Below are 24,753 nucleotides of genomic sequence, written 5' to 3'. Positions count from 1 at the left end.
AATCCATTAAAGGAAAAAAAGTGTGTTTCCCTTTCCACAGACAAACACTACTGAAATAATAAGGAGGACTTCCTACCTTTACAGTACTCATTTTTTAAAGTTCAAATGTGCAAAGAAAGTTGTTAAAAATATTAACAGATCTTTTTATAAAAGGACAGGGACTTGCTAAACAAGTCCATGAAGCACAGATTAATATGAAAGCTTTCAGCTATAAATAAAGAAAGCAAAAGATCACGACAGCTATGGGTTGGAGCTTTTCCTGTGCGGTGCAAGAGGCTGTGGCCATCACACACACAGGGATTTTATGCATCACAGTAAGGCATGTCTTCTTTATGAAATATCCCCTGATGATGTATTGACAGGGCAATATTTTAGCAAAATCTGTTATTGAAATACAGAAAAGTTTCTAAAGTCATTTGAACAGGGGGAATTGGGTCTGCAAGCACAGAGTACTTCTTCTGTTGGCCTGGATTGGAGTCCTAGTTAAGGAAGGTTCCAAAACATTCCCCATTTCAAGTGAAAACAGAACCTGAACTCAACTTTGAAAAAATAATGTATATATATATCTATATGAGAGGAGATATGAAAAAAATAATTTTAATGTGGGAGATAAAGTGGTAAAATCAATTATTTTATGCCACACAAAAAATTGTTCTTAGACTTATCATTATTTATGTGAAGCATATGCTTCCTTCAGTGAAAACAGGCAATATTATCTTCATTAGAAAGAGTATTTCTGATGAGAAAATACTAGCACCTTCTTAAAACAATACAAATTGAAGAAGAATTATGACATGGCTCTGTATAAACATTAGAAGGAATTTCAGTATTCCCTTTCCTTTAGAGAAGATACAAGATGTCCTGGGTTTACAGCAAGGTTTTGGTAGTAGGGGAAAAGCAGGGGCGGCATCTGGAAGACAGCAGGAGATGCCCAAATCTGAGGGAGCCAGTTCCAGCCAACTCAACATCCTTCCAGTGACGTTGGTGGCACCTTTGTGACAACATGTTTAAGAAAGGGTAAAAACAGCTGTGCAGGAGCTAGGATAACAGGAGTGAGAAACTGTGAGATGAACATCCTGCAGACACCAAGGTCAGTGGAGGAGGAGAGGCAGGAGACGCTGGACCTGAGATTCCCCTGCAGCCCATGGTGGCGGCCATGATGAGGTAGCTGTGGCCTAGCAGCCCAAGGAGGTCGACAGTGGAGCAGAGATCCACCTGCAGCCCCAAGAAAACCCCATGCCAGAGAACACTGATGTACCTGAAGAAAGTTGCAGCCTGTGGAGAGAAGCCTACAGAGAAGCAGTTTTTTGGGCAGGACCTGTGGCTCATGGTGGACCCAGACTGAAGCAGTCCACTTGTGAAGAACTGCACCCAGAGACAGGACTCATGACAGAGCAGTTCTTGAAGAACTCCAGTCCATGTGAAGCACCCAGGCTGAAGAAACTTATGAAGGACTGTACCCTATGGACCTGACCCAATGCTGCATCAGAGGAAGATTGTGAGGATGAATGAGCAGCAGTGATCAAGTGTTAGGAGCTGGCCACAACCCCATTTTCCACCCGCCATGCTGCTCAGAGAAGAGGAGGTGGAAAAATTGCAAGTGAAGTAAAGTTGAAGCTTGGGAGAAGGGAAGGGTGAGGGGAAGGTGTTCTTAGCTTTCTCTTTTATTCCCACTATCCTACCTAAATTTTAACTGGCAATGATTTAAAGATGAACAAAAAATGTCCTGGCAGCCACTGTAATATTACCGTAAATATCACAATATCAGATATTTTCTAAATCTCAGACATCTGGCCAAAAAGTATATTCCTTATTCAGAATGGCTATGGGGTTTTGGGGTTTTTTCCTAATTATTGCTTACAAGACAACTGAATTCACTATCATCCTGTCAAAATGCCAGATATTACCTATCATAAGTTTACCAGTTCTTAAGATAAGTTTTTCAGTTCTTACTTTCTTATCAGAAGAAAAACAGTCATTATGAGGTATAGGGTAGACTGAGGGCTGGTATAAAAATAATAAAAGGAGAAAAAAAATACCAAAAATAACCTTAAGGCATTTAAAAACTGCTTCTATCACATAAATTTGACACGTGCTTTTGCATCTTTCTTCCCTGCAGGTTGTTCTGTTTCAGCTGTGGAGAGAGATTTAATTTTCCTCCTTGCTTGCTTTATAAAAATGATTATTTTTCTTTTATTTTTCTAACATGAAGTAGCATATTGTAACAAACTACATAACAAATGGTATCGTGTAACATGGTGACAAAACAACCATATTTTTAACACAGATTTCAAAATTTAGGAAAAGGCAAGACAAGTACTTTGGACAGGAAAGTCCTGCTAGTTTCACAAAAGCCCTAGTACATCAGTGGGTTTGGCTTTTTAATGAGTATAACTTGGATAGCACTCTTTGTTCAGTTGTGTTGTTATTTTTCAATTAAACTCTAGCACTTTATTGTGACTACTTTTACATGAAATAGATTGAAATTTTCAGATGGATTATCAACATATGTTGCACAATTGCAATTAAACTAACAAAGTGCCGTGCACTACAATTTTAACTCCATTCAATTAAAATGCCTTTTTTACTAATCCATGTCCATCTGGACAAAAAAAATTGTTTCTGACCCTTTGAGAGATAAGAGTCAGAAGCCAAGATGTAAAACTCTGTGAGTCAGTTAATTTGCTGCACAGAGAAAACATGCATTTAATACATAGAGAATTTATAATATATTTAATTTTAATCATAAAGAATTAATAGCTCCAAATTACAAACCTATTTTCATGTACCCACAGGCCAAAGTCTTGGTTGCTTTTTTCCCCATTAAAAATACATATATTTATGCTCTAGAAAAAGGAAAAATCCCAGCTTCCAAGCAAGTACACAGTAGTCCAGAACTTGCATCTGAAGAGATGTGAGGTAAGTTATTTGATCTTAAAGAAAGACAACACAAATAGTAACAATATTTCTTGCAGAATCTTGTTAAGAATCTTGTCAATCAGATTTCACCCACCAACTTATACAAAACATGAAGAGTTCCAATTTTGATTAGTATTGAGGCAATATAAAGCAGTAATGTGTGGAGGCTCGTGTATACTGACAGCACTGGACAAGGTTACCACAAAACATACTAGTGACAAGGTGACATTATTGGACTACCAGTTCAATAACATCATAAGGATTTACATTCAGTCAAAATATTTTACAGCTGTCAATGAAAAGTTAAAGCCCAAGTAGCATAACTCCTTGTTTACCTCACACTAAGCAGGATACCATCCCTATAGGCATATTCCAGAGCCACAATTAACTGACCTGATCACATTATTGTCCTTTAATCTCTGGGGCCATTTATCCATCAGATTATGTTTAACAACAGAAAGCAGTTGAGACCTCCCCCTCCTACTTTTACATTATCATCACATTGGGTAGGGAAAAGAAGCTCTGACAGAGCAGTGAACACCAGTGATGAAACTCTCTACTCTCTCTTAGCTCCAATTTTATGTAACAAATGTGGCTTCTCCTGGCTTCACAGTTTTGGAATATCAATATGTTAGATTTTATCCTTTTTTCCCAAATACCTATTAGTTTCTGTAACATAATGCTGTTTGTAGCCAGAAGTGGAGAAAAAAAGAGATTATGTCAACAAAAAGTGGTTTAATCCCAGTATGAGACTATTTTTTTTAAGAAACATATCTAACTAGAATATTTAATTTTTTCCCTTTTAAATTGCTCCACACACTCTTAAGCTTTAAATAACATTAATAAGACATTCCTTCAAAATTTAGATGCTCTGCTGGATGATGTAAGTCATATATCAGTTTTGCCAACCTTAAACGCTCTTGCTTCCCTGGCTGCTGCCAATGCCCAGCAGAGGGCATTTTAGGACTGAGCTATGTCAATACAAAATGAAGAGACTGAAATTTCTATCCCACCAGTTTGCTCACATTGCACAAGTACAGGTTTGAGAAGATTAATAAATATTTGAGTACAAACTGCAGTGTTTTCCACACAAATATCAGATCCCTAATATTTAAATAAACTGCCGCATGTGACATTTATTTTATTAAGAGCTGTGTTTTCAAACTTGCACTTGTTCATACTGCATATGCTGAAGTACTGTAAAACTGACATTTAGACAGCTAACTGTACAGGCACATTAAAACTTTAGGAATAATACACTTACAAAGAAGGGGAAAGACCTCCACAGAAGTCAACGTCTGAAAATTTTCATTTTAGAGAGCAAAATTCTTCTTGCAGCAATACTACTATTTAACTGCATGGTTAATTACATTATATAAATAAACTCACAATTTAAGTATCAGTTTAAAACTAGCTTTATGTATTGGCTGATTGAAACCACATCATAAGTTTATAACACAGTTCTTCAATAAAACCTTCACTTTCAGATGTGGTTCTTTGAAATCACCTGAAGATCTGAATTCAAAATTATAATGTATAATCACCAAGTTCCTACAAGTTAGCACAAATTGGAATGAGTGCTAAAAGTGAAGCCTGACTGGATGGTTTCAAAAGATGCACACACAAATCTGCTTGCCTAAATACATGCTCAGTTACACCACCTGGCCTTTTCAGACATGGATATTCAGTTACATGCCTTGATTTCAGGGGATAGTTCCACTTACAGTGCTCGTGCAACTCCATACAGCCTGGCTGGAGTCTCAGGCTACAGCCTCAGCAGAGTCAGCCACAACCATGCCCTAATTAACACTTTCCTAAGGTTACAGAGCTTCAGTTTGCAAGGCTGAATGAAAGACAGAATGACTGCAGCTTCCACAAGCTCAGACTGATGACAAAGGAGGGACAGTAGTCCTAATATGACAGATAGTGCTAATATGACATATGTTCTCTCAGTGTCCAAAAATGTTGTCTACTAGGCCATTGGACAAGGTTTGGGCATGGAAGAAGGGATCTATTGCATCTTTTCTTCAGCCTTCTCAAGATGTGGAAATTATAATGTGACCTAGATCTCTGAAACTGTCACTTTCTCCTGCATGACAAGCCTCCCTGTCAGAAGCATGTATTCAGGATCATTCACAGTTTAAGCACTGGTACTGAACACAAATTCCCACACACAGAGTATTACTTTGGGGAAGAACAGAATTCAGATTGCAAACCTTTGTAGTTACAATAAAACTGCTGGGTTTTCCCCCCACTCTCCATCTATTTTTTGAAAATGACAAAGTGCTTCAAGTTTCAATCATAGCAGTAATTTAAACAGCTATTTAATATCAGATGTGCAGTGCTGATATTAAAAGGGTAAAAGGCTCTGGAACCATAAGGACTATGCGCTGGCTACAATCCTTGGTTGCTCTGCTGACTGGCAATTATTTGGGGGGTTGAAAGAAGCTATAGAAAATAATAAAAGTTTGTGACCTTGATGAGGTTTTTTACAGAAAAGTGCAGTTTTCCAGTCTACATATTTGCACATGGTTTACCACCAGGAACCTGAAAAACCTGCTCTCATGTAAATCTGTCATAAAATAATACCACTTTTGGCAAGGAAGACTCCTGGGGGAAATTCCCAGTCAAATGAGCAGAGTGATAATGATCTAATGAAAAGAAAATTACAATAATGACAGAGAGGAAAAAAAAAATAGGATGGCTACTCAAAGGCATACAAGCCTAACTTTGGGGGAGAAGTGAAAAAGGGGGGTAACCCCCACAAACACACCAAAAAATCCATCAGGCTTTTCTCCCACTGTGATCTGATTAAACGAGGAACCTACTTAGGGTTACCTCCAAATTCCACCTAAACATTTGCCGACATTTTCAAAGCAATGTTTACACCCCACCCTGAAATCCCTAGCACAGGAGCTCTTAGTCACTTCAGCTGACAAAGCTCTGGATGGAATACCAGTTTTCTGAAGTTAAACCTGGAAAAGTGGTTATGGATGGTGAAAGTTCTCTCAGGTGTAAGCACACCTCACATCCAATGCAGTTCAATCCCTGGCTGCTGGTGAGAAGGACTGTCTCAATCTTCTGCCTGCAGTTGTCGTTCTTCCTTTAGATCTGCCTGCTGATGAAGCCAGGGAGTGATCACCACTGTGGCCCCCCCTCCGTAGCATGGAGCAGCAGGAAGGCACTGTCCCATGAAGGAGGGTAAGCGAGAGCCAAACGTGACTGTAGTAGATACAGTATAAAGTATATTACTTCTCTCAAGTCACTGCCATTTGTATCATGGAAAAATAAGGTACTAAGGAAGCCTGCACTACCACCAGAACATTTGAAGATATAATGACAGGTTACTTGAGTCTTGTTTCTTCAGTGTATCTCTTTGTAAGTACCAAATACACTTCTGATTTATAAATTAAAATATCATTAAAAGAAATAAATTGATGAGCTTATCCAGGTCTTCCATTGTGGAAAACAGTAGCTAGTGCTGGTACCTTGACTTCCTCCCACTCAGGTTTTAGGCAATGATATCCTAGGGGAATGGCAATATGCACTGATTTATATCCTCTTATCTGCTGACAGATCTTGCCAACTGGAATTGTGCACTAGTGTCTCGCGTCAGTAGTTAGAAAACATGATGAGGCATTTAGAGCTGACCTTTATCCCATGGTTAGTAAAAGAATAACAGATGCCTGCTTTGTTAAACCTGAAGAATATGAGACTGAGAGGATCTGAGTAACTGCCATAAAGTCAGGAGTTCAAAACAATGCAGGTAGACAGCTTCATGGCATAAAGCCCTCTTGGTAGAGGGAATGTGTGTGCCTGCCCATGTGTGTTGAGGGGAAGAGAAGTTTTTCTAAACTGAGAAGGGGACAGTAACATTTTTGCAGAAGACAGTAAAGGAGGGTTTGCAAAATCATACCCAGGATAATGATCTGGAATTTCACTTCCTAATTTTCAGCCAAACAGCTTCAGGAAGGAGACTGGGATCCATGAATCACCAAGAAAAAAACTGAGTCAAAACAATCTCCACAGGGATGAAAAAGGAGGTATAAAGAGTTCAAGGTCTGTCATGGGCGCAACTTAAAGTGACTGCTTGAAATGGCAGCAACTATTCCAAGTTGGAGGTTTAATTCTCTCCGGGTAATGGGTAGGACATACTTTTGAAGGGCATTCACAGTAATCTGTATCCTGGCTATAGCAGGCCAAGCCAGGAATTAATACAATAATTTAATCAAAGATCTGCTTTCTTTCTTCTTTTCTTCCAGCATTTTACCATAGAGAGGGAGAATGACTGAAATTTGAGAATATAGCAAGCAGGCACTTTCTGTCCCTGCTGGACACTGGCACCTACCCAGCTGCTGAGTTTTTAACTACCACACAGGCATGCAAAGGGTTGCAATTCTTTTTTCAAGCTGTGGGGTCAGAAGGATGCTGACATCACCAAGTCCTACCAAACCCTTGTGATGCATTTCAGGATAGATTTGTTACTATTGCTAGTGTAAATGCTTTACTATCAGAAGGTACCAGTTCTGCCAGCAAGCATCTGCCTTCCTTGGAAATTTTGATCCATGCTACCCACAGAGCATGTCCTCAGAGAAATCAGATCATTTCCTGTGAGACATCTGGCACAGCTTCCAAATGATACCACTTTCTTTACCTACATCTAGATGGAAAAGATTGAGTTACTGCCCTTTAGATCACATCTGCATTTTGTTCCAAAAGTCTCATAGCTCACAGCTCTAATAACACATCGGGTCTCTCCTCAGACTACCTACTGTTAGTCAGACTCATCTTTCCTGGCTTTGTAATTTCAGACTGTGGGAGGACTTGGACTTCATAGCAGCCTTCAGAGTGCTTTGGTGTAAGAGGAGAGGTACGTCTTCCCATCAGCTCAAAGGTCAGGGGATGTGAGGAAGTTGTACACCAAGCTCTTGCTTTGACTATATATAAGAGGGAAAGCAGCCATTAGGGACATGTGGAAAAAATAATTGGAGCTGGAGGTATAAGATTCAGCAAGGAATGTGGCTGCCTGACCCTGCAGGGAGTGTTGGGAGATGTGGGATGAACTCTGGACTTGGGAGGGCTGTCAGGACACTTCAGTATAGTTGTACATTGAATTCCTTTGGGAACTGAACTGCAGAAGATACTTAATTGTTATGTAAAATGTATCTAATAAAACAAAAAACAATACAAGGGGAAAACTTAAAATCATACAAGATGCCGATAATAAAGTGCAAGGTTTGTGTACCCTAAGAGGGTTCATTCAGATACATCAATGAAATCTTATTTCTAAGGAATAAATGATACAAGTTTCTTACCACAAGGTTCTAAATTATAACACTTTCGTCAGAGAATGAATTCACCATCTATTTCATGAGGAAATTCAAACCATCTTATTTTGATCTACCAACATTTTGTCTACCAGACCACAGAGACAAATGAGCAAAGCAAAAGAGGAACATCCACTCCTTGTTTGTTGTGAGGAAATACATAAATTGAAAAATTAAAACTAGTAAGTCTGAAGATATTACAGTAATAGAGGTCATAAGTAAACAATCTAAAAAAAGTCTTGCATTTCTTAAATGAGTCAGACTTCTTGGCAGCCTCCCATGTGAGTGGTGAGGCCCAAGACTGCTTAACTCATAAGATAGCAAGCAGATAAGACTGTGTAAGTGATGATTAAAGATAAAAAATGTCCAACATGAGGTGGGAACAAGGGACAGTCAAAAGCAGCCTGTCTCAGTTTCAAGAAAATATGAAGCAAATAGCCTATACAGACACTGAATATACAGAAGTTCAAGGACTGAGTGTCACAAGACTGGCAATGATACTTTAGGTCTGCACAAATGCAGAGAAGTCTTGCTGGAATCTGTTTCTCTATGTGTAGGAATACTTTATATTAAACCTAGCATTGAGATACCAAAGAAAACAGAAAATGTTAAGCCTGTAAACCAAGAGCAGCAAAATCATGCCAACACAGCAGCAATTTCATATACAATTACTGTAGCATATTACAGCTTTGGTAGCTGAATCAGCAGAGCCTTCAGAATGGAAACCCATGAAATGTAAATCTGTGTAAGGCTTATTTTCTATCCCACATCTCTTATTTTCTAGAACTACAAAAATCTGTTAGTGAAGACATCTGAAAGAGATGTTGTTAGACACAGGATTTTGATTCACCACGTGCTTCAATTTTATGGTTCTACGTTTTTGGTTTTCCATGGTAAATATCACAAGAGCCATACACTAAGAAAACTTTCTTTGTTGTCATGGCCTATTTTTCCTGAATCATCTGATATTTTTCATAAAATGAGAAAAACATGTATTTTTCTGACAGGTGGTATCAACTTCCATGGAAGAATCATGTTGTTCACATCCCAGGAAGGTATGAACTACACAAATGTAGCTTTTGTAATATTCCAAAACCATTTAAAAATTTCCATTTAAAAATCTAACAACTACTGCAATTTCTTATTATAAAGACCAGAGAATGCTTACCAGCACACATAGAATTGTCTCCTCAATATAAACTATTATTTGCTCATAGACTTTCTTTGAGTAAGCCAAAGAATACTTGTTCAAACTAATTAATATGCAATTGCATGGGCTGTAATATAAAAAGAAATCAATCAGAATCCATCAGAAACAGAATCTGAAGATTTATTACTGAAATAAAGTATACAAACAAACCCTCTATAACAAAACATCAGAAATATTAAAACAAACATGAATTTAACTTTAGCTAAGCAGCTTCAGATGTTATGGTTTTGTTTTCATTCCAATAGAAATAATATATCATTGCAGCTGATACAGGTAAGGCTCAAATGAACAAGGTTCCTTAAGGCAGCAACGGAAGCAGTCATGCTTATCATTTATCTTGGCCAAGGGTCATCTTTTATATTTCCTTGTGTCAAAAAATTTCCTTCCATGTAGTATGAACTGTTGTCTGTATTCACCTGCTACATTTTTCTGCCGGTGATCATTGGTTTGATACCTGTTGGTTCACTTTTAGGACTATCTCATTTGATTTAAGGAAATTGAGAAAATGCCAACCATTGTAAGAAAGGGATTACCTGAAACACTGAATCTAATTTAACAGAATTGTTTGCATCCTGAATTTCACAGATAACTGTCAAAATAGCAATGGCACTAAAACTATTTTCAGACATGAAAGTTCTCTATGCTTGATTTTTATGGCAAAAGAAGAAGAAAACTTCCCAGAGTTTTAAAAGCACACAATTCTTCAAAAGTAGCCTCCAGTTTTTACTAAAGTAATATTTTTCACTTAATGTAAGCCCAAACCAACTTTACTTTTCCATGTAATCTATCCTTGGTGCATATTAATAATATTTTCCATTTTGGTTTTTGTTTGTTTGTGGTTTTGTTCATTATTTTGCTGGGCTTTTTTTGTATAACAAAAGCAATATAGAATCTGACATTAATTTCATGGGTTTAGGATACATTATATGAATTACAAACAGTAAAACCATAAATATATTTTAAGTAAGTTTTCTTAAAACTGCCTAAAAATGAGAGCAAATGATTGCAGTCACTGCAAAGACAACACTTCCCCAGCAAAGTGGTGGAATCACCATCCCTGTAAGTGTTCACAAGGCACGTGGATTTGGCATTTGGGGATATGGTCTAGTGGTGAAGACTGCAGTGCCAGGTAAATTATTGGACTTGATGATCTTACAGCTTTTTTTCAACCTTAGTAAGTCTATGATTTGACCATGAAAAGAGAGCTCACTACCATATCCTAATTTCCAGAAGGTGCAATTAGCAGGATAAAAATTGAGATACATATAGAAGACAGTTTAGGAAACCAGAACCAAAAGCTTTAATGATTCTAATGATTTTAATGCAAGAAGCACACACATTTTACCAATGAAGTTCCCTATGGTCCTTAACTACAAGACATCAAACTCAGTATTCAGATGTACAAATCCAGTAACAGAGTCCTCAAGTCTTTTGCCTAACTAACCAGTAAAGTTTCTTTCCCACATCTCTCTGGGATGGTTTCTGCACAGATCCAGACTATTGATCGGCGTGGTATTGTGGTTTAACCCTGGTTAACTGTGGTTCTTCACTTGCCACTGTGAAAAAAATTAATTATACCCCATCCAAAACAAGCACACATGGCAGTGCAGGTCTGTAGCTGCTTTTGTGCTCACCCTGAGGAAATAACCAGTCACGTGCTTTTCAACAACACAGGTCCATGGTTCCACCAAGCCAGTGCAATAGAGTAGCAGGGTTACTTCTGCACTGGTATGTTTGATGCCCTAGGGTCAGACAAAGGTAAGGGCAAAGGAAAAGGGCAGAATCATGCAGCTGTGAGCAGGGAAGAGCACTGAACCACTCACTGAACTGCATTTCAGCTTAAAAAATATATACGTTGCACTCTGGAGTTGTGTAACAGTTACAGACCAAAACAAATGCTGTACCAACACATTAAAACAAATAGTTTCATAAATGAAAATAAACTATAATTTGGGGTGGTTTTTTTGTTTAATTTTTTTTTCATTTCTAAGGCAATGTCAATCCAGACTGACAGAGTATTTTCTGAAAAATAAATGTATCCAGACTTTTAAGCCCTTCTGAGCTCAAAAGATCTTTAAACTTTCAACCTTCTCTCTTCCCTCCTCTCTTCCTAATGCAATTCTCTCACCTTCCTGAATCTGTATTACGACCCCACAGCACACACACAGAGCTTCAGACACCCTGCACAAGGGGATTTGAGTTTGACTTACGCTCCATTGTGTTCTGTATGCTGCCTTCAGGACCACTGCAGCTTTCCTTTTTCTTTTTCTTTTTCTTTTTTTTTGTTTGCTTTTAATATGTGATGCATGAAGCAGTCTGAAGAACAGCCTGTAAACTTCATATGGGAAAAATACTTAAATTATTCAGTCATTCACTTTAACCCAGGGATGTCTGAGGGTTTTTTTTCAGTACGAAGATTTTAGAAAAAATATTTAGGGACATTTGTGTTCATTTACTGTTCAGAATTTTTATATAAAATGCTACACAAGTAGGCATTTTTAAATTTTAAATGCTAATTGCAGTTCAAATCTGAATAAAATTTATCCTTCATAGGATGAACACTAGCATGATCACAGCAGCTCCAGGAATTGTTTTGTAAATATATGATAAAGGAGATGAGTTAGATCCAGGATTGTTGCTTGTGTTGTTGTAGTTTTTACAACCAGTCTGTTGTAACAGACATCCCACACATGTTTTCAAACAAGAAGACAATCCTTGACTGAAACTGTTTACAGCAATTGCTAAATTGGAGAAATGAGAATAAAAAGATTACAGGCAAGTGATATAAAGACATTTGGAAACAGAAGTCTAGGTCGTTTACTCCAAAGTAAAAGTAGATACCATTATTCCAAATGTTCTAGATGTAAATGAGACCTCTCTTATAGCACAAATCCACCTGGAATAAGAATATTCTGATGTTAAAGACCCAGTTAAATATCCTAAAATTAAAGACCCAGTTGTGAAATAAAGTCAATAGTAGAGAAGAAGTGGGATAAGATGAGAAAGGCTTGAAAGCAAGAGATCTGCAGGGGTAAAAAGATACTGCTGACTCAGCATCCTGTTCCTGTCACACTTAAGGCTTCCTATCCAAAGTGAATCCTAACAAAATCTATAACATGATAGAGATCACCTCAGGCAAGAATGTATATGTATAACAAAAACAGCAGTTTGTGGGAGGGGAGGAAAAATTTCCATCAGGAAGTAACTTACCTTTTTGTTCTAGCGACTTTCTTGTATAATAAGTAGGTGATGTGACCTATGCCTGCTTACAAAGCTCCCAATCAACATTTTCTGTTCCACATCACATAGCACCAGAGACCAAATTCAGTGCATCTCAAGACTGTAAGAACCCCCAGACAGGCCTTCTCTATAGATTAAGTGAGGAAGACAGCCTGTTGCCAAAAGCACTGCAGATTGGCACATTTCCTCTTGATCTGTGGATGAGAAATACTGTTCCTTTGGCATATGTCCATCTCTGGTTCTGTTTAGACTCTGTTTTGTCTCTCTGCCTCAGCCATATGAAGCCATAAGGCTAGAGCCTTGCCTTTGGAAAGACCTAAATTATATGGTTGGAGGGTTCTGCTATTGCCTGGAGGATGTTGTTTCATTACGGGCACTACTGTTTCACTTAGTCCACAAACTGGTTTGCCATGTTCCTGTTATCACAATACTGTATTATTACAGTTCTTTTAATTGGCTTCAAGCAATCATGTTTTCTTACAAAATAGAAGCTCTTCTCCATTAAAAGGGGATTACATCAGTTTATTTCAGCAGAAAAGTGAGAATTGTAAAATTTCCCTAATACTAATCTCCTGACATGGAATCATGTTCACACAATCACTGTCTTTACTGAAATGCCCATCAGAGCAAGAGAAAATCAGGATCGTAAAGCTGTGACTCTAATTCTGAGCTCAAAAGGCATGAATTAGTTTCATGCTCTGTCACAGGCTTCCAATGAGACCATGAATAAGTAATTTAAGTCACCTGCCTCAGCTTTCTCCCAGAATGGTACCCTACTTCCTCATAGCACTGATAAGGCAAAATGGTGTCTGTGTAGCCCGACTGTCTACAGCAGTAACTCTGTTTTTTTTCTAATATCCTGCATGATAGATATTATAAAGGCACAGCCATGCAAAATAGTCTTTCAAAGTAGAATCTCTAAAATTGTGCAATCTTCATAAAAGACATCTGAACTTATTACACAGTAGCTGCCATGAAATTTCTGTCTGGAAGTCAGAATAGAAGTCTAGGATAGAAGAACCATTAAAAATATTTGTGTTGTGAAAGTTAAAGACACAATGCTAATTACACTACAAGATTGTGAGTGCTCAGGGTAAAAAATTAAATTATTAAATTTATTTAAAATCTCTACTGCTAGATACATGCACAAAAGAGTACACTTATATATGTGATTATAGCTTTAAAATTTCCCAACCTTTCAAATATGTAGATATTGTTATTGCTTCAAGATGTTTTTTTGAAAAGACAGACTAATTCTCCATTGTGAAATTCCCTGGCTGCATGAAATCTGCACTCTTCTCATGAACTGTGAACACAACTCTAAACTCAGCAGGATTTCTTCTAAATCTGGGATCCCTCTCCTTTGCATCAGATTGAGATGTAGAAATTGAGAAAAACTCAACAGCATTTTTTTCCAAGCACAAAGTGAGACCTCACTTTGAAGTGGCAAGGGTGTAGGAAGTGGAAACATACTTGTTTGTTCTAAAGACAGATGGGTGAATGCTCATTTTGAGAAATCAGTGAAAAGCTCCCTTCTGCCACAGCAAGGAACCGTGCAGAGTTGCAAGAAAATTCTTTATCTACAGCAACTTAAATACTGGGATGAAAGTATTTGAGGTATTGGCACAACAGAAACTTAACTGCTTGAAGGATATGTTGGAACAATCTTAATATGTGGGGGGAAAATGAACCTTTTATTCCAGTAAACCAGTAATTCAGAAAAAAAGGACGAAGTAAAGCAAACTAAATCTTTGGACAAGGACAGGTTACTCAATGAGTATGTGGGGTTAGAATGACAAAACCAAAGTAAGACATGTTTAATAAAGCTAAATTTTTTAGACTAAAAGCCCATGAAAAGAGTCTGAACTTCTCTTGATTTCAATAAGCTTTCAATAAGGTCTAATTAAGCTTAGTCTTTGAAAAGATAGAATAAAATATGAATGGCCAACACAAATCTTGGAATTTCAATAATGTTTTCAGTGAATCTGATTAATTCCCCATGAGTGGGAGCTATAAGTAGCAAAGTAGGGCAACTCCGACAGATGATACACTCTAGAGATGTCATAACCTGAAAATCAGGAGATAAGAAGAACCTTGAGAGATTTTCTATTTTATGGGAAACTACTATTACTTAGGGATAAGGATGAACTAGAAAATTTTCAATGAAAAAATGCATTTCTGTTATGATTTATAGCTTTTATGAATAAATGGGACTATTCCAAAATTAAAGTACCCTTATCACCAGCCATTTTTTCTTGTATCACCCAAATCTCTCATGCTACAATTGGAACCAAATACATTTTGTCTGAGCATGTAAACCAAATACCCCCTTCTTTTTGAAGTAGTCTTGTATCACTTAGTCTACTCTGAGTATTCTGTCTGCATAAAACACACATTACTTTCTTTCAGCATTTCCTCTTGTTTCCTGGCCCTCTGATCACTATCACTGCTCCCTGCTTATCCCTCTCCACCTAGTCCACATTCTTGAACTACCATAGCCAAGAAGAGGACAAAGTTGTCCAGCCCAGAGCTTATCTCCTAATGAAGTTGATTGAAAATATGCCTTCTTGCAATGATATAATACTGTTAATTCAATTTCAGCTTGTTCATCTGCTATAACTTCAACATATATAAAACATATAAAACTTCTATTGAAGCAGTTGCTCAAGGCATCATAAGGAGCAATTGCTATTTAAACCGTTTATTTAGAGAGCAGCCTCTTCTTTCATAGCAGTATTTTTTTAGATATGGTTCTGACTCCTGGGAAAGCATAAAGAATTAAGTCTAGGGAATTATAATTAAAGGAAAAACGTTATTGCTCTACTGATACAAGATTGCAAAAGTAGTTGAATAGGGCAAAAGTTTTCAGAAAAGAATATTTTGTAAAACAGGGAGATGGTAAACAGAGACGTTTTCTGAAAGAATTTGAAGAAGTACAGGTAGGTCTACAGAAAGGTTATTTTGTAAGCCAAACCATTAAACAGGAAAGGCCACACAGTAGGAGTAGCAGAGACAATTATGTCTGTACTGAGAGCTCTTCAGTAACTTGGACCAGTGAAGAATGGTACATACAAAAACCGAAAGCGAGGTGAGCATAAACCAAGGACACGTCAATGAAAGCAAAGATGTGAGTGGATGTAATGTGACATAAAGAGTTAGACAAAAAAGTAAAAAAGTTCTGGCAGTAAGAAGTAGCTGGAAGACAAAGGGAATAGTGAGCATATTTTTGAGAAACAGAAGATGCTGAGGAAGTGAAAATATCTAGTAGTGCCCTGTCCTGCTGAGTGCCCTGTCCTGCTGAGAGCTCCCAAAGAGAGCTAAGTTCAAATTTTCATTAATCAAAATTAGTCATGATGAAATAGAAAATACTGTTGGTGAAAGGATCAGAATTAAAAATAATTTTGACAAATCAGTAAGACAACTAGCTTTATCTTTCTGGGTTTGGAACAAATAACAAAAAAAAAAAAGTGCAATGGTGAAAAGAGAAAATTCAGAACACAAAATATGGAATAAGAAATCTTTATTTTGATGGTGGGGACAGAATTGTCCTAGGGTTACAATGATTTATAGAGTGATGCCCTTCCAAAAAGCCATGTCCTTATAGAATGATATAATGAGAACGATAACCAATCCTACAAATTCAGCTTTTGTGAGTTCTTGCAGGTAATTTTGTGTCTGGTTTAAGAACTTCATGTCTAGCAAGAAAGTGGACAGAATTCTGATTTTTTTTTTTTTTTTTTTAAATTTTTTTTTAAGAGCAAGAGTTTTTAAGAAGAAGACGACTTTTTTTTCAGGGGAAAAAAAAAAGCAAAATGCAGTGAGTTTGTTTGGTCTAGAAAGCAAGATGAAGGAAACCTGGTAAATATGTCAGAAGAAGACAATCATTGTTCTTCCATGTACAAGGGAGAAGAAAAAGAAAAAATACTATTGATAGCAAAGGTTTAGAGCTGGAGAAACTTTTCAGTAGGGTGGTGAAACAACAGAGGATACTATTTGAACAAACTAAAAAAATATCATCTTGAGAACAAGAGGCAATCAAGTTCTTTCTCAGGGATGATTCAGGAGAGGAAATTCATACTGTATGTCTCCTTTGATCCTCTCTTAAATTTCTATATTTTCAGAAACAGAGGATAGAGGGGGGAGAGTCATTACAATAAACACATTACAAAATATTCTTTTCCCAGTACAAGGAGGAGAGAGGTACAAAATCTATATTTTTTGAATTCCAGATTAGAAGCATCTGCTTTCTAAGGTATCTGTCTTCAGCCAGTATCATTTGCATAATTATAGTGCTAGACAAGGACCACACAGAAGCAACTCTATATTGAATAGCAAAACAGACTAACAGCAATTTGAATCACAGCTTGATTTCCCATGGCTCTGAGAGACATCAGATAGTTTTGTTGGCCACATGTAAAATAGACTGAGGACAATCTCTTCCTCTTCTTCCAAATATGGGCTCATCGTTAGGCAATATTCAATTTTTTAAGTTACTGATACGGAAAATGAAATCTGAATTGGTTTACATCATAGAAAACATAATTTCAACACTTGAGACCATCTTCTATTCAAGTCTTTGCAATTACATGAAAAATTGCCCAGGCTGGCTGTAATAGCCTAATTTAATAGCTTTCTAGATTTGTGATTTGTTTATTTTTAAACACATTTGTAATATATCTGACATGACTATCAATACATTCCTGGTTATACACTCTATGAAACTCAAAACCAAGAGGGCTTTAACTCAAACAAAAGAAGTTACCCTGAGGACTAAAGTATAAGGACAGATAGCTATTCCACTATCTACAGGAGGGATACCCTGTTGTTCCCTTAATGTAATGAAAACATTATGAATTAAACAAAAAATGAAACACTGATGAGAAGAGGACAGAGTTCAAAGAAAGAGCATACTTCCCTTGTTCACATGAAGACCTGTTGAGTATTCATAGATGAAGCCATGAAAAACAGACTTCACTTTCTATTTGATTTGGTTTCTTACTAAAACAAGAAGCACTTTTTTACTTTTGGCAGTAAACACTTCAATGTCTTGGAAATTACCATGTAAGTCACATATTTTAGAGGATGAAGAGAAAAATCTACATCATAGCAGTTATCAATTACAAAGTAAATGGGAAAAAATCCCCACAAACAAGAGTTCCCATATAAAGAAAGAATAAGAGCATGCTTAGCGAAAATATTCTTGAGGAATTTAATGTCGCACTATATTTCTTTTATGCATTTTGAGATTTACTGAGATAGTTATCCCTAATTTATTTTAGGATGATCATTTTGCTATAAATCCTCAAGAGGACACTGCTTTTCTACAATAGGTATTTAGCAAACTTCCAAGTGTAGACAAGTTCATGGAAGTAACTTGCTCCTGCATTATTAATGTCTCCATTTCCCTACCTGAAAAAAGAAAAATATATTTCACTGCATGTATTCTGTTCTAAATCTGATCCAAACACCCAGAATCATAGCCTGTGTCTTCCACCCTAGGACTGCTACTCCGTGATTCTCACATAAATTACTTGACCAGTTTTCAGAGAAGGACAGGATTAGAAAACAACCTTGTAGGCTTTAATGAGTAGGCACATAAATTATTCTTTCCTTATATGCCATAAAAAAGACTAAAAATACCTTCCTTTTTTCTGGATTCAGGCAGAACTCATAAGCTCAGAACTACTTATTCCTGTCAAGACCTAGGCATTTCTGACCATGCACAAAAGCAGTGCTTTCGGTTACACAGGGAATTAGAGAAATGTTCAAGGAAGCAAATTATTGATTTATTTTCTGGCTTATGTACCTCTGTAAACCATAATTAGATTAGTGAAAAAAAATACTTCAAGATTAACTTCAAAATGGCATTTGTTCAGTATTTTCTCTGGAATTGCATTACTTTCCGAGTAAAATTTTCTGCAATTAAATTTTGTTTTCAGGGTAGGACTTGCTTTTGAGAAACCAGTAATTCCTGTGTCATCCAAAATTTCTATCACTGTGTTTAACTTGGCCTAATCCAGATTTATCTTTTCAAACTGAATCCAGCCTTTTACTTGGCAAAATGCTTTCACTGCTTTATGGCTGCCAAGAGGCTTACAAGTTTTGCCCTTTGGATGGGCATTTAAACTGTGTTCTTTCTCCACAGGGAAATACAAGCAATAGGCTGACACCACTGCTTGTTACCAGTGCCCACTGCCCAGAGCTGCTAGTGAAGGGCCTTCAATTCCCACTGGTGCTCTGCTAGGACAGACCTAGCAGATATCAACACACCCAAAAAAGATGACATTGTATCATAAAAAGCCTTTCCAGTTATCTGCTGAGTCAACATAAATGCAAATTATGTGCTAAAGGGTACTGACTGCCTAGGACTTCAGTCTTCTGGTGAACAGTAACTAATGTGAGCATGCAAGAGCTTTTGGCCCTACTGATATTTGTGTCATAACTTACAGACAGACAGCAGAGATAAACAAGTACCTTCTTCCACTGAGTGCACAGGATGTAGGTTACAATTACTACTTCAAATTTACAGAGCGATGCATGAAGTCAGAAACTAATAATGACCCTTACTTTAAAGACCTTACATGCTTGCAAATCAAACTATTAAACTACTAGCTGGTGAAAATGATGCCATCTTTCTGCCCTGTATTCATAGATCTGATTTGGCTCCTGAAAACCCAAGAAGCATAGCAAAGACTTCATGTGTGACACCAATTGCTGTCTCCTGAGGTCTGTTTCCCCTACACAGCATGGCTGCAGCTGGCATCCATCTAGGTTCCATCAGTAGAGGTACACATGATAAAGCAGACAGCAGAGCAGTCTGTCCACTTTCCTTCTCTTGCTAAGCTTTCTCTGGCATCCTTTCTAGCATAATCTTCCAAAGTGACTGAGCTTCCTTCAGGTACCTCCTGTAATTCCTGTCTCTTGATATCTATACAGGCTGCAGTCACCACAGACATCCACTTTGACCCAAACACTGTGCAAAGGTGCAGCACAGGGCTGAGCTGAATATACCCTGCCTTTTAGCTGCTCATCAAGATCATGTAATCACCCAGTTCTTATCTCGCACTAACTTGCAGTTTGTTGACTAAAGGCAGGACCAGAATTTACATCTGCTATAGCCTGTTTCTTCTTTCATGTTCAAAGTGATACAAGTGACAAGGCTAGTAAGGAAGGCATCCACTTAGGGAACCGGATCCTGGATATGAAAGAATAATTGTGGATAATGAGGTGAAAATTTAATTTCTTGGTGTTCACCTTGATGATGATTTTCACAGTCCCATTGTTTACTTACTTAAATAAACTATAATCAATAACGTTAAAAAGTTACTTTCAGAAAAATACAGGCAAGTACAGAGCACATGAATCAAATTTCCATTAAGATGACATATCTACTACCTCTCAGATGCTTTGCTTCCAAAGTGAAAACTAAAGAACAGAGGTACTTCTCTACTGTATGTAGACACGGAGAGTGATCCAAAGATTTTTCATGCTGAGTGGAACTCCCAAAATCTTCAAAAAGAAATGCAAGGCAAAGTGTGATCTGAAGTTTCTCCCTTCTAGAGATAGCGCTGTGAACCAAGACTGCAGGTACCTAACATTCAGCTTTCCTACTCGATACTTTAGGTACTAGGATACATAAAGCAGTCCTCATTACCTTGCTGTGATTTTTAAGCTGCCACACCTACTATTTCCCATACAATGCTGACTAGCCTTCATTGGCTCAGTCATGGGTACTGTACCCATCCCATCTGGAAGCTGGGAGCTGCTTGTTTCAAGCGCTTGTAACTCACGTGGTGTCAGGCACCTACTTCTTGAAGTAAATGCTATTTTGAGCATACCAGAAGGCAGAACCACAGCCTTGTGAACCACTGAACACAGCTAGGGAATATTCAGATTCAACCCAGACCTACCCAGGAGGCTTAAGCAAACACAGCATAAGAGTTACTAAACATGATTTTTAATTCCAGCTTTGAACTTCACTGTTTGAAGCTTCTCCAAACCACTTTGAGCTAGCTCAAGTATTAAAAACACTACTTTTGTTTTGAGAAAGTTTACCAATCTGTAATTATTAATGACAATCTGAAACACTGATAGGAATGCACATGTGAGTTGACCTTTGTGCACAGAGACCAATATTTCAGGATAATATGATCTGTACATACTAAATTACAAGGCGTGGTTTCCAAACTATGATTTCGTCTAGCTACTCTCCTCTTCTGACAATGTTAACTTGCAGTGAAAATACTCAACAAAACAAACAGGACACATTGGCAGCTATGTCATTTAGCAGTCAGTTAACAACATGAGACTCTATTCCAGACAGAGTAGTATTACTTTCAGTTTATATATGCTAGGAAATAAAAAACTTAGACCTACTTTCCTCATGAATTTTCATTTTTTTTTAATTTAACACTGTTCACCAATATAAGCTTAGCAAGTAGTATCTTAAATTAATAAGGTGAAACTAAAAACTTTTAATAGAATTTATCCTAGCAAGTTCCTGGGAACCTTGGCAATTCCCAAGAAGAAACCTATGGGAAACATAAGTAAAACAAGCTCTTTAGAGAGCTAAAACAAATTCAAATACTCCGTAAAAAACTGCTTGAGCATGGTTTTCTATCCTATTAATATTTTCTATGCTAGTTATATACAGAGTTAATCTTGTACACTTGAGAAGTTCAAGAGGACTTACAAGCATCAGTGTCTTTGTATTTTTCTGCCTATAATCCCACAGTCTCTCAAGGGAAAACAGCAATTTTCAGAAGACAGAGCAATGCCACACAGCTCTATAAGTAATTTTCCCATAATTGTGTACATTGAGGCAGAAAAAATAACAAGGAAGTTGGCAGAGTCTCTATCCTAAAATATTCCCCACTAGATAAGAGATACTCACAGTCCTTCTCTGCATTAACTGCCTAGATTAATAGCATCTAACAGAGGAGGATAGAGCCACAAATGTTGGGGATTGCATGTACACCCCTCTCCTCACACTACGAGTAGGGAATAGGCGCTGCTGTAGACACACCTCACCTTTCCTCTTCCCGGGCTGCCTAGAAATAGGACTGAGGTATCCTCTCAAGTCAGACTAGGCCCACTGTCTGGATATTACAGTTTCCAGATCTTAAATGTTTACACTTAAGATGAAGGAGAAATCCACAGTAATTGATCTGACCTCATAATCATGTAAGATATAAGAATAAACTTAGAGTAACAAACATAGAGGTTGATAAAACAGGACAAAGCTCCCTGGGGCTTAGAAAAAAAAGGTGTCCCATTTTCAATTAGTCTTTTCACAGCTAGTAATAACACCAGGCTAACTCATTTACTAGAGTCTTCTATTTGAAGGACTGGTGCTTCTACCTATTTAGGTGTCTAAATTGTATTTCAATATGGTTCATTCTCCTCTAGCATACTATTAGTTTAGAAGAAGGATGCTTTTTTTGAAAGTTGAGGCTTCTCCCCAGTTTATCCCATCTTTTCAAGTTATGAAACCTACTGTTTCTACCAGGGCACTGTGAAAAAAATTTCTGAGTGAAAGAAAAAAGAAACCAAACCAAATACCGTTTTATCCTGCTCACTATAAAGTTTGGGCCTCTACATTTCCCAAGTACATCTTCAAATACCTTGTTTTCTTTAGAAAACAGCAAACTCCAAGGTCCCACCTAACTCCAACAAAAAATACACCCTAGGACTTACCTTTCCATCAAGACTTTTTTTGTTAGTTGAACTCTGCAAGTGTGCCAGATCCCTCATTTACCAGATCCTCCTCCAGATGCAGCCATAAATGCTTATTAAGCTCACAGATTAACTATAAGACTTTTCTCTGCTGGTGGAAGATAATGCAGGATTGGATGTTCATTTGGCCACATATTGCCTTATGAAGCAAAGACAATTCTTATCAAATCTATTTTCTTAAAAAAGAAAGGTTTTTGCTGAGAAAAGGGAACAGTAGTACATGTGAACTAGTAGAATTTTTACATGAACTTTGATACACTGTATGCTGAGAAATTCTTTGTTTGGCTGAGAAAGATAAGGATTAATCTGAGAAACATGGAAATAGTTAAATGGATAATGTAAGTTACTTGGAGGGACTATGCTATTAATATTGGTCTCATTAATATTTCCACTCATGATCTAGATACCAAAAGCAGCAATGTGTTTATGGAACTTAAGATGAGAACATTATATAGTAAAAAAACAGTCACCCTGATTACTAGTATAACTACTTTGAACTAAAATGCTTAGTACATGGTTTTGGGACTAACAAATGTCTGCTTTCACTTTGGAATCTGCTAGTTGAAGACAGGAAATGAAAGATCTAAGAGCCTTAGTGAACCACAGTAGTAATTTTGCTGTGAAATAGACAAATGCAATCTTCATCAAAGGTGTTTAGTTCAGTAACATTGTCATTAATGTGACTGAACAAGGTCTTGCATATAATTTCAGAACTATGATGAAGTAAGATCAAATCAAACTTAGAGACCTAGACAAGAACAAGAATAAAGAAGGAAATTAATATTTTATTATATGATGGAAAGCTTTATTTCAGGTATTGTATGGAAGAGTTAAGAGATGACTTTATTGTATCCTAAAACTACATCAAAGAATAAACATGATAGAAGACAAAGAATGTTTTCAGTTCCAGATATCGTTGAAGAGAACAACTGTGCCTAAAATGACCCTGTAGACCATATGTAGACTGAAAATTTGGTTTTTAGTAGTCAGAAAAAAGATCCACTTGGAACATCCTTCCAGTAGTTCAACTGATTCTAAATGAAATTTGTTAGTTTACAAGTGAAATTACATGCTATTGCTTGCAAAAGCATGGAAATAAGCAGCCCTTTTCAGTCTAATTCTTTCTATTTTTAGAAAAATAGGGATCATGTTAATGAGCAGAGTTCTGTGATCACTATGAATTAAGAGACTTCAATGGATCTATTAGTATCAACACTGACATCTAACTCTGATACAGTCCTGAGGAAGTATCAGCCTTGTGAAAAATTAGAATTATTATTTTTTCACTTAAAGAAATTTGGCAGGCTGCATTAGCTGAAATGGCAGCATCTCTTCTGCTTTTTTGACACTCACAAAAATGTATTATGAATGCAAAGAGGTAAGTTTTGATGAACAGTTAAGAAGCGTGAAAAACACAAATTCTATCAAGGAATTACAGCATGTAGGAGCATTGAACCTTCCCACACTTCCATATTCAACTGTGTAGACATGGTGACAATTATTTGGTAGGAGTGTGTGCATGGCTGTCTTCTTGAAAGCCATTTTTGGCAAGTGGTGGGCTGTCTTGAAGCACAATTACTTTCATGGCCATGCCTTGATGGTTGTTTCCAATTGAGTTGTTGCCGACTTGAAGGTGTGTTTACCGAGAACTCTCCTTAAATCCAGTATGTATATTTGTATACATTCTTACATACTGACATGGTATGTCTGGATAAACCACTCCAGATAAACAAACATACAAGAATCAAAGTGTTTCTATTTACTGTGAAAAGCCCACTCACATACTTGTAAAAACCAAATTTGCTACAGAAACCAGGCTTGATGCTCATCTTTAGGATGGATGTGGCTCAGCTCTATTCCCTTCATAGCAACCAAGTGCTATGGCAGAACAGGGATGTTCCCACCTTTTTGTCTGTCCATCCCTGGGGCGCTGCCGGGCCGCAGGCCGGACGCGCACACGGGGCAGGCTGGCCAGGGTGCCAGCGGGATCCCCTGCCAGAGCAGGCCCGCTGGGCTGGCTGCCTCGGGCCCCGGCTCCCACGGCTTCTCCACCGGAGGCCGGAGCGCCCGGGCCGGCATTGCTCCTGCCCCAGCAGCGCGGCTGCTCCCCCGCTTCACCCCACACAAACCGGCCTCCTCCACGCGCACCCTTTGCAATGCCCCAGTGGGGGATCCTCCCTCCCGACTTTGGTCTGGCCGTCCCAAAGCCCCTGAGGGAGGCGGTGAGCGCCGGACCCCGCCGAGCCGCGCGGACCCTCTGCCTCGCCCCGGGCCGTAGCGGCCCGAAGCCGCGGCCGCCGCTGGAGGGCAGAGCGCGGAGGG

Source organism: Camarhynchus parvulus, chromosome 1 (assembly GCF_901933205.1).
Source record: "Camarhynchus parvulus chromosome 1, STF_HiC, whole genome shotgun sequence".
In the NCBI taxonomy this organism is placed as follows: Eukaryota; Metazoa; Chordata; class Aves; order Passeriformes; family Thraupidae; genus Camarhynchus; species Camarhynchus parvulus.
The sequence above is the reverse complement of the archived record's forward strand: the minus strand, read 5'-3'. Positions refer to the sequence as shown.